A 12,551-nucleotide genomic window follows, 5' to 3' on the forward strand; every position below is an offset into this window, starting at 1 on the left:
CTGGGCAACCCTCCAGACCATCGTTCTTCACCTGCCAAGCCATTACAGAAGGGGAAAGACCATATGCAAATCAGACTTGTTCCCACCCCAAAAGGGGTAGTCCAGCCCGAATTGCTAAGTCACATCCCTTCTGCACGAGACCGCAAGCATCCCCAGACATGTTTCAGCCTTTTTCGGCATCATCAGTGAGGGGTAGCTTGAGTCTCTAGGCCCAGCAGGCACAGGACCCACATCTGAGCATACCAGTCCCACTCGGGGTGACAATAGCAAAACAAAAGAGGCGATGGGATAAAGGTTTAGTATAAATCTTAACCTCTGGCATTGCTTTGAGCAGGACAAAGACTGATATGCAGTGGATATTTCTCTTCTGTGAAAGGATGGTGAGCTAAAGACTCTGCTTGAGACTCTAACCCAGGATGAAGGCCGGTAGTAGAGAAACAACCAGACCCCCCTTGTTTGTGCATATTAAGTAGCTTTGGGTTTTCACCCTAAGTTACAAGGTAATCCAGACATGGAACCCTTGCTCACTGTTCTTAGAGAGGCACAGCTCCACCTCACTGACGAGGCCCAACCAGGCTGAAACACGTGGCTGGGGTTGCTGTTGGTACTCTTGTTCAGAAGAGAATTGCCAGGCATTTCGGTGCTGGACTGCCCTTGGGCAGGACAAAGACTGATATGCAGTGGATATTTCTCTTCTGTGAAAGGATGGTGAGCTAAAGACTCTGGTTGAGACTCTAACTCGGGATAAAGGCTGGTAGTAGAGAAACAACCAGAACCCCCCTTGTTTGTGCATATTAAGTAGCTTTGGCTTTTCACCCTAAGTTACAAGAGAAATCCAGATGTGGAACCCTTGCTCATTGTCCTTAGAGAGACACAGCTCCACCTCACTGACGAGGCCCAACCAGGCCAAAACACGTGTCTGAGGTTTCTGTTGGTACTCTTGTTCAGAACAGAATTGCCAGGCATTTCGGTGCTGGACTGCCCTTGGGCAGGACAAAGACTGATATGCAGTGGATATTTCTCTTCTGTGAAAAGATGGTGAGCTAAAGACTCTGGTTGAGACTCTAACGCGGTGTAAAGGCCGGTAGTAGAGAAACAACCAGAACCTCCCTTGTTTGTGCATATTAAGTAGCTTTGGGTTTTCACCTTAAGTTACAAGGGTAATCCAGAGGTGGAATTCTTGCTCACTATTCTTAGAGAGGCATAGCTCCACCTCACTGACAAGGCCCAACCAGGCCGAAACACGTGTCTGGGGTTGCTGTTGGTACTCTTGTTCAGAAGACAATTGCCAGGCATTTCAGTGCTGGACTGCCCTTGGGCAGGACAAAGACAGATATGCAGTGGATATTTCTCTTCTGTGAAAGGATGGTGAGCTAAAGACTCTGGTTGAGACTCTAACCCGGGATAAAGGCCGGTAGTAGAGAAACAACCAGAACCCCCCCTTGTTAGTGCCTCAAAGGATGCCTTCCGCTCTTCTATTGCATCTAGCCTCGCCCATACATCCAACATAGTGGGCACGGGCAGAGGTGGTGGGCTGTGTGGAGGGTTTGGGCTGAATCATGGTGATGTAAAGTCAATGTTATGCTCCTTCTCATCACCCTCATCCTCGTTGATGGTATGGACATGGGCCCTGTCATGAAGAACCAGTGGCTCCACTTCCCGTGATGGAGAGGAGGGCCTGCTGGAACCCTGATGACTTCCAGCCAGAGCAGGAATGGCATCCGTGTGTCTCACGACAAGACAGGTATTGGCTGTGTCATGGCTGTGGCAGGTTCAGTGACAGCTGTGCAATTTGCCTGGCTGGTGGAGGGGCCACTGAGCGCTGCTGTGGGGATGGTGACTCCCTCCAGACTTGCTGGAGTTTCCACTGTGGTGGTAGATGATGTGGTGGAGGTGGTAGAGGTGGTGGGGGTAGTTGCTTTTCTGTCTTGCTCTGCTGCTTCTTCCCGCTGGTAAGGGGTCTGGTTTGTTCAGCGGTGGAGGTGGATGATGTGCCAGCAGAGGAGGGTCCTGCCTCATCACTGTCTGTGGCATGTGTACCTATTGAGAATAGGTACATGCTGTCAGTCATCTTGCAGACATGTCTGAGAGCTTGCAAGACACTCATGGGACATTGTGTGTGTGTTCCAGAAATGCGCATTTTATATGACTGGTATAGGTGGTATCGGTCCAATGAGTGCTGCTACTACTAGGGCGTGGTAGTGCCTGCTGAGGGTGTACATGGCGCATGCATGTGCACATTGCCTGTTGGCCTGCCGAGATGGCTTGTTGTTGTGGGTGCAGTGGGGCATCATTGACTATCATGACACACATGGGTGATTCTCATGTGTCCATATGTTGGCATGCATGTTTCACGTACAGTGCATTTGCATTGCTACATTTCGCCACCTCCACTGGCACATCTGTGTACACATGGTACATTTACTGTGATTGCCATGTGTTGACCCAACCACGTGCCCATTTTGCACATCTCTGCTGGGGGACGAATGCTTTTGGATACTGCATTCACATGTACATGGGGTCAAATAGACTTACTGCCATTGCTGTGGGACCTTACTCCGGACTCCGCCCACCCAATCCGCTCCATGCCCACCATGTGGAGGATGGAGCTGGCCGTCTCCTCCCAAGGCATGAGGTTGAGGGGTTCTGATGGGCCACTTCTGTGGCAGCACTCTCCTTCGTGTGTTGGGCAATGAGGATGGGGACCCTCACCTTCAGATCATCCCACCGCTTGTGGCAGTCCTTGGCATCACAGGGAACAGTGTCCACTGCTGCGACACTTGCCATGATGTCGATCCAAATAGCCATCGTCCTGTGCAGAGGTCTTCCTCTGCCTTCTGCAAAAGAGCTCCTCTGCATGCTCCACAACCGCATCGGCCAGTGCAGTGAGCTCTGCCTCTGAAAACCTGGACTTCTGTTGCCGAGTGATGGGAGGCGTGCCTTTTGCTCCTGTGACATGATGCTACCACAAATATGGGGACTGGATGGCAACAGGAAATTAGAGATTTGGAGTGGATTGAGTGTTTAAAGATGGCTGCCGCCGTGCTTCACGTTGCGGCAGTGATGCTATTTTCGCTGGTGGTAATGCCACTGTGATTTTGGTGCTATTACCACCCGATGTCCATTGCCGGCGATAATAATGCCGGACGGTATTACCATTTCTGACGAGGGATGAGCGCACGCCCGCCAGGTCATGTTACTGTGGTAATTCCACCAGACATCCCAGCAATATTGGTAATACTGCCGATGTTCAATTACTGCAGTTTTAATGGCAAACTCGTAATGAGCCCCATATTTGTGGAAAAATTGAAACGTATGCAAGTGGGTTTCTCCCATTGACCATATTGCAATAAAGTGGCAAATGAATCGAAACTAGAATGGGTGGAAACGTTGCCCTCCTTGGGGCTTCTGGGCCAGATTCTTAAAACTTTTTTTTGGCACAGAGAACAAAAACACATCATCTGACACTTTTATTTTTACTTTTACAGTTTTTTGGCAGAATCTGGCCCTCTGTTTCCAAACACATTAAAATGAGCCCCTCATTTGAAATCCCATTCAATTTATGTTTCTCCAATAACAGGGCCATTAAATAAGTATATTTGTAAAATTGAAGGCCTTCACATGGAAACAGCACTCGATATATAATTCAAAAGTATAATCAGTGGCTGTTTATGGGGGCAGAATTGAAGGTATTGCTCAGCCATTGACAGTTCAAATTATATAAAGAGCTCAACATGAATGATTTCAATCTTTAGTTGGGGGCCGCAAAAAAAGATTTCAGCCTCTAACCTTTATTATGTTAAATGAATGTGGGATGACTGCACGAAAAATTCTATTTGAACGTGCCCCAATTATTTTGTGTCTATGCGTATGGAGAACCCTGTGTGGTAATTAGACTTATTTCAGATTAAATAAAGTGATGACTTCCAGCATTGTTGGTACTTTCAAGTGGTATAAAAGATGAGACTGACATTAAAGATTCTAGGTTATATCGATCCATGCATGCACAATGTTGGTGTCATCATGAAATTCATTGTTACATTTTATTATAAAAAAGAGAAGATCTTTGAAGTTTGTGAAATGGGAAACAGATGGGGCCTGGCATGTTTACTGTTAGTGGTAAAACATCTGGTAATTACCACTAGCAGGGGTTTATCTACTCTGCCAAATTCGGAGCTTCGTTTTCTAAACTCTTACTTCAGCCTGCTTTTGCGTGGAGAAATAAACCTCAGCAGTAATAACCACATGCTGTAAAAATAAGGCCCCGTAGAGTCATGCATGATTCCCAAATGAGGAATAATGGACATGTGCTCATGTCATGAAATCATGCAGACCTTTCCAAGAAGCCGCTAATTACCACATGGAGTAACGGTAAATCAGTTTTGAGGCATTACCACAGGTAATACTTGCATACTTATAATCAGGCCCACTGTTGTTTATTTACTTTTGAAATTCACAGCAGTCATGCATTTTATTTGAATACATTTTACAGTCCTTGCCAGAGATCTTTGCTGTTTAAAAAGCGAGCACATTCATTACACTTGCTGGAACTTTGGCAATGTTACGGTGGCCCCAAAATCCCAAATAGGTCCAGAGGAATCGGAGTCAATCAAAAGCAGACTCAATGACGAAGTAGACAAAGTGCACGGCAAAACCGAACTTTATTCACATCGAAACAAAGCTGGTATAGCATACAAGCATTCAGGTCTTGCTGCTCCCAACATATTAATCAAAAATGATTGCTTAAATACTACAAACTTGTTATCAATGACATCATGACATAATATCACTTTACAAAATCTCTGGGGAACAGGGATGGGTTAGTGGTTTTGGCTACATATATATTCCATAAGTGTTAAACATTTTCATTGGGTTACAAATATCTGATATGGCTGCACCTGGAACCAACCCAGTATTGATAAAGGTCAAACTACATCATCTTCATGGCAAGGGGTTGTCTGGCATACTACTTGATGGGCGGCCTGACTCTAAGGATTTTGATAGGTTGGCATATTGCTAATCAACCTTGAACACTTGACAGGTCGTCAGGATATGAGCCAGACAGAGAGTGGCCTATGGATGGTTCTTTCTTCCGATAAAAGTTATCATCCCTCATTCTCAGGCCATGAGTCTGGGCAATCCCTTTGTACTTGGCCTTGTGTGGCATCTCAGGTCTACATGTGTATTTAGGGAGTACGGCAGGTGTCCTGTCTGTTTGCTTCTAATGAATGGCAGTGTTCTCCAATTATGGGTTACGTGCAATGGGACTGTGTTTCAAATATATTTACCTCTTATTTTTTGAGGCTTCAGCTAATAATAACGTGTGTGTCATGTTTTCTGTTGCCACCAGGGGCACTCTTGGGTTATTCTTCATGAGTCTTTTGGCTTCCTGTTTTGTTGCACCTGGCTAACAAAGGCTAGTTGTGCCCTTATAAAACTTTCATTAATCTTGGAATATACTGCTTGCATCTTGGGAATTGCTATCTCCAGCCTTTGGTTCACCTTTCCGACCCTCCCTAATTTCACTTTTAAGCATGGTTCTAGTTGCCAGCCACTGTCTGAGCTCTGCACGTATATGCATTTCTGTAGATTCAGCTTTTTGAGTTTTCCTGAGACTTTGACGCCTGTGCTCATTCAGAGACGTGCTGTGGTTTCCATTTTTCAGATGACTGCCTAACTACACTCTTGTTTCTATGTAAGCAAGCTATATTTGCATGTCGTTCATGTTGCATTCACCTTATACATTGGTCAGGTTAGTGTTTTTCATGTTTGTGGATGCTATGTTATGTCTAAATGCATAAATTACCTATTGTACATGTTCTTCATGTGGAGTGCATGGTTGCTTCATGTCGAATGCATGTGCTTTTAATGTTACAACGTTAATTTGAATGCGTTTGTCGTCTTGAGCTCACACTGTCACCAAGCCCTGCTGTACCTGCGAGGGATAAGCAGCAGAACAGTTGTCTCAGTGAGTAACGTCTCTCACCTTTACGGTATTGGTGTGGGGGAGGGGCAGAGCTATGGATGACGTATTCATCTGCCTTCCAACAGCAAAGTGGAATAAATCAGGTCAAATATCAGACAAGTAATTTCTCATGCGATGGAATATCTTGGAAGGTTTTACGCATTTGATCTGTTTTTACCTGTATTTTATTGTTGCTAGAAAAACATTCTTAAGACCAATTTTGAAAGCTTGGGTTAGAAGAGATTTTAAGATGTCAATTTTACACCTTTTAATATTACATGATGTAAGAATGGCAGAGATTCCTCTGTCTAATACAAAACGCCTTTTCAAAATATCAATACACACCCCAAGCCATTTTTACATCATGTAATATTAAAAGGTGTAAAATTGACATCTTAAAATGTCGTATACCCCAAGCTTTCAAAATTGGTTTTACTTTGACGAAGGTACGTTTCTTCAGGTAAAGTAACAAATAAATAAAAAAATTAAAAGTGTCAACTTGCGAGACTATTATGAGCTGAAATGCATTAGCTCCTTTTCATTGTCACTAAAAAATATCTCTCTTTTGAGGTATACTTTTGTTGTAGAGCGTTGTGATGCGTTTTGGTCCAGTTCCACTTGCAAATACAAAACCATGAAAAACACAGCGTTGATTGCTTTCTTATATTAATTTCTGTGTAAACCGTACAGTATGGCCACAAGTTTGGAAGAGGTGTTTCTGTGGTCTTGTGTAAATAAAAAAAAAATAATAATAATCTTGCCCTTGGTCGGGATAAATGCATTGCATGAACGTCTCATTTACCCTTCACTTGATAATCCAGTTGAAGAACCATGTGAACAGAGAAGCACATGGTTGGTAGGGAATGTTGTGCATCTTCCTATATAAATACGCCATTCCCTTTTGAGCCCTTTGGTCTATTTTTTCAGAGAGAGGCGTTCCATTTATCATGTCTTTTCTGTAAATAGATGCACCATTCTCTCAAAATATTGAACACGTATTACTTATTCCTTCCAGAACATCACTAATAAATGCATTTCTGACACATTGCAGGCAATTCATCTCTGTTAAATATTGCCAAGAGCACAGCATGGCAGCATATGAAATGTGTCAGAAATCATGCAGAGCGTAATTGTTAATGAGGTGCGCAAGCTTGATTTATATTTTGCAGAAGCCTCATTTCCTTGAAAAACAAAAATTAAAACACATTTATTGGTCAGTAGTTACAGTATGTGTCAGCGCTGTTTAAATCTCAGCCGACGCTGATATGCTGCTGTCCTGCCATAAGATGCCCCTTCTTCTATGTGGGCCACCTCCCAAGTGTCCCTTTTTATTGTCCTCTCGTCCATATGCCTAATGCAAAAGCCACCGCACTGCAACACTTTCTCCACGGTGTGGCGCTAGACCAAAATCTTACTGTCCTCGAGGAAACGGAGACACATAAGCATTGGTGTGTGGTGAACCTTTTAAGACGGTCAGTGGTGTACAACTTAAATCATGTACCTCTGGTCATGCAAACTGACCATTTGAATCCTGCTAAATAGTAAATTTTTTCAATTATAGACCTAACCTCCTTATATTTTTGTTTTTTGGTTGTGCCAAGATATGAATAATTACTAACAGTTTGGCTGTCTTTTTCAAAGTACTGTATGCCTATCTATGAGGATAAAGTGAAAAACCGGAAGCTAGCATGGTGGATAGGGGCCTGTTCTGTGACGTTCAGCAAATCTTTAGGATAGGCACAAGAATGGCATCTTCTAACATTCTACAGTAGTCATGTAGAGAGCAAGTTTAGGCACAGAATGTCTGCATCCTTCACTGTTCCCACACACTGACATCACAGGAGAGGAGGCATGTAGTGTTTTAGACATTTGTTTTAGACATTTGTGAGAGAATGTGCTATTACAGTATAACCCTTTCCAATTGGTGAGGGAGGATAGCTCAGGTTTGTCTTGAAAGCAAGACAATGCAGCGCAACACAGGTTCAAATCCCAATCCTGGTTTAGAAACCAATCTCTGAGTAGTGAATGGCTGACAAACGATCACTGTTCGGCTGTGGCGAGTGCCCAAATCTGTTTGACTTGCTGGATTTGCATGGACTTGCATTTATCTACATAAATCTATATTGGACACAGAAATTCTGTCGGGAGGTGCGTGTGCCTGTGCCTTTAACCCTACAGCTGCCTGGTCAGGTGGTCAGCTGGGTCAAGGTTCAAGAGGATGCCTCTGTCGCCCTTGAAGGGCTGACAAACGACCGCTGTTGGGCTGTTGGCGAGTGGCGTAGTGCCCGAGGCTTTAACGTTTAACGCTTATCTCACGCTTAGGCTCAAGAAAATGCAGTCATCACCTTCAAGTCACACATTGAGTCAGTCGAGGTTGAAAACGCGTGCACAGAAACGACGCAAATGCACTGGAGAAAACCCTACGATCCCTGTGCTCAGCGCTTATGGACTAACAAAGTAAGCAATTATTATTCATGTTCCTCTACAAGTGAGGCTGTTACTGTGTCCACTGCCCAACTCTCACTGTCACATACACATAGTACAGTGTTTCCATTGTCATCGTCGGAGAATGTTAACGTGACTGATGAGATGTTCTCTGTAGAGATTGTTTCTAACAACGCCAATACTCTTGGCCTGTCCGAATTACCATTAAAAAGCAACTCTGGTTGCACACATAACATACACACATACAATGAGCATGATCTTTGTAAAGCTCCGTTCACGTTCGCCTGCACGCCACCACTGACATCTAAAGAAGTGGGTCGACAAGCAACCCACAAAAACATACCAAACTCAAATTTTGTAAATACACGCCCACCTGAAATTGGAACTTTACCTCTTGCGACCGATGGGGTGGTCGACTCTGTGCTGGATTCTATGGCGGCAACCGCGAATGTGACACGTCTTGCAGATCCCGGAACGCCAACTCTGGAGATAGATGGTGTGACGGAGACTGATGGGGCGACACACTCTGCAGCGGCGATGACCCAGAGCGCGAGGCGGCCACCGTCATTACAGGAGTGTGCGCGGCAGGCAGTGGGGGCCGCGCATTGCGAGCAAATGGCTCCTAAAACCAAAGGAATTGAGTATGGCAAAATCAATGAAGAATCTTGCATCTTGCACCCGCTAGATGCTAGCTCACCTGGTGTTGGCACTCTAGTGACTCCAGCTCAACTCGTTGACATGGAGTCGCCTGCTAGGGTTTTTGATGCCTCTGAAGGTTTAAACAAGTCAAAACCAGATGATGCCATAATTGGAGGATGGTGTGAGGAAATCGTCGCTGCTCCAAACAAAGGGATGACACCTGACTCCTCACAGTCGCCATTAACAGTAAGGCACAACATGTGACGTGATTCGCTAGACATTGCTGACAATGTGTTGCAGAACTTACTTATAATGACCAAAGCCAGTAAGAAAAAAGTAAGTGTGGATGCACCTTTAAATAGTGAAGGCTGCTCAAAAATATCATTCAAGCGCACTAACATTTCATTAACTGATCCTTGTGGCTGATGTGCCTCACGACAAAAAATGTCAGAAAAAGGTGCGCCGTCATCTTACTCAGACGATATTTCAGGCTTACCGATTTCATCTCAGAAAAGGCTGCACACCAGCAAACAACGTGAGACATTTGGTGGTGCTATTAATACAAATAGATTCCAACTATTATAGATGACCTTGACTTGGATGAGACAATTGACTCGTCCCTCATGGAACGACCGTTTCCTAAAATTAGGAGGCACAGAGGCAGACTGGATAAATTGCCCAAATGTATAAAAGTCTTGCCACACGGCCCTGAACCAAGTACAGTTGTGCCCCCACTGGAGCTACAAGCGTTGCTTCTATCGTCATTATCCATCTCTATGGCTCCATTTATGAAATTATACGAACATCTAAGCGAAGCAACCAGAGACTTGACAACAGTGGTGGCCCTCCTAAAATCTAAAGTGGTAAAATTGGAAGAAATATGTGGAAATACTAACAGCAAACAACATGAGGGATTTAAAAGACTGGATGAAGCTTATAGGCTGTTACATGAACAAAGAAAGAATGTACAATCGACAAAAGACTGTTCGCCGAAATTGCAAAAGAAGCACTTACCCTATTTAAAAAAGATGGAGGAAGATCTCAAAATGTGGAGCCAAGTGAGAAAACTGATGAGAGTTCACAGATGGCCTTAAATAGGAATATGCAAAGAAAGGTCACTATGGATGTTAAGAACTGTGTTTCCAACCCCCATTCACAAACCGAAAGTACCAGGCCACATGACAACAAACGAGCGACTGAGGTTGTATAATCTAATCCTCAATCCCCACTCACTGCATCCTGGGTTCTGAGTTCTAACACCATTGAACCAAGTATTAGGTCATCAAGGGCGCCAAATACGCCGGAAAGCACTGAAAACATTGGCCCTGTAATAGTGCCGATTGTGGAAATTGTGGATGTGTCTTTTCATACCGCCTTTGAACAAGCACGAACTTCAGCAAATCTGGTGCATGGTGTCACTCAAGGCCAAAGCGATAAAATAGTCACCCCAAACCAAGTGCCAACGCTGTTCCCGATATTTAACAATAAAGTTGTAATACCATCAAGTACAGGCACTACTAAACATCTGAATACCCAGCAGTCCAAAAAACCAAAAAATTTACCGGCAAAGAAGGGGAATAAAAGGAATGGTGCCCGTAAATTCCTTCAGAACATTAAAGTGGTGCATGTGCTTGCCAATGAAAAAGATAAACCTGCCCCCATCGCATTAATAAAGCCCTCAGTAGAACCTCCATCTGCAAGTGATTCCAAAGGAGGTCTAAGTGATAAGACAACAGTGGAGTTTGAAATATCGACTGAGTTGATAAATATGTCAACTTATGATGACCCTGAGTATGAGGACATTGTGGAGTCTGCTGCTTCTGTCGTTGAAGCTCAAAACACTAGTAAGGCTACACTTAATGTTCCGAAAGCGGGAAATGGTCGGACATATGGCAGACTTGTCGTTCTCGACAAGGAAGCACCGATGGCTACAGCTCCTGCCGCATGCCAGGCTGAAATAGTGCAGCCACTCGAAAGTTCGCCCCTCACCCAAGCAATGATAACACCAAAAGTGTCCACGATTCAGAAACCGAAGAGTCCGAACTTCCAGACATTGCAGGAAAAACTAAACAAGATAAATGGAACCTGTCTTGAGTATCCTGCAACGAGGGGGATTGACGACCAGAGTGGTAATGAACGGCACGAGAAACAGTCTTATGGAGGACTTAAATTTGAAACAACACAGCACATAAGGCACAATGACAAATACAAGAATGATCAACTAAAACGTCAGCCCAATGGTCCCCACGCAGGGTCAATGAGTAGACTCACTAAGGGAAGCAGGCATGGTCTTCTGGTTAGATTACTGGTCAAGAGGTTAAAATCGTCTGACAACTTGATCTTAAACAAATGTAACATCATTAACCTACTCCACCACGTACCTGGTTTATGGGCTATCACCACCACTGACCTAAAGATTGTTGAATTTCCGGATGAACGGCGTAATGATAAAGTGGTAATGCATGTCACTTCAACCTTAATAGCTAGTTCTATTCTAGAAGCAAATGTGTCTCTCTTTTCTCTGGGCTTTGACGTCCATAAATTAGACGATGGTCAGCTTGTGTCCCCTTTCAAGGCCCGCAATGAGGTTGACCGCCCTGCACCAGGACTCTCAACTTCACTTAAACCATCAACGTGAACGGCTGAAATAGGCCAAAACCGGCTGATTGGATTAACTATGACAATTTGCAATACGCCTTGTGAGGATAGTCCTAAAAATAGAACAGTGCTACATGGAAAGAAACGGGTCTCGTTTGTTGAAAGCGCTGTACTAGAGGACGGGATTGAGAAACTTAGTATAACCATACAAGGAAAAATACAACCAGGTGCATCAGCTTTCAACCATTTAACATCTAGCCATATTCATGATTTAACACATGACTGGCAATGGCTAGTTGAAATCTTAAAAAACAACTCTCACCAATAATGCCAGAAGGATGTTGCCTTTCACCACTGTGTATTAGGATCTTGGAATATGCGTGGTTTTACTCATTTGATGAACACCGAGTGGTTGGGCGGCTTGGATATTGCCTGCCTACAAGAGACCTGGTTAAGCGTTATCCCTGTTATACCAGACTTTGAGATGGTGCTGAACCCTGCCATAAAATTAGATAAGGGTCGCCCAATGACAGGTTTTATAACCTTAGTAAGACGCTCATCTGGTTATGGCATCATCAATTCTGTAAATCACTCATCCTTCATCCAGGAATCAACAATTGTCAAATTGGACAAACACTCCTGCAGTAAAGAGCAAGTGACCATATTAAACTTATATTGGAATTACGCGAGGGCCGGTACACATGTGTTCATTGACGAAGTTTCAAGTATTATAGATCGTCTATTGGTTGACCAAGAAGGGTCTAATATAATACTTTGCAGAAATTTGAACATAGATTTTTTCAACCCAAAATCGGTCCAGAAAAAATCAAGGCAACACAATGGATGAAGGAAATGGGTGTTAGAAATGTACAGTTACTCAACGGCTGTACGCCGGGTGACATAC

Source organism: Ambystoma mexicanum, chromosome 2q (assembly GCF_040938575.1).
Source record: "Ambystoma mexicanum isolate Mex_15411 chromosome 2q, UKY_AmexF1_1, whole genome shotgun sequence".
Lineage (NCBI taxonomy): Eukaryota > Metazoa > Chordata > Amphibia > Caudata > Ambystomatidae > Ambystoma > Ambystoma mexicanum.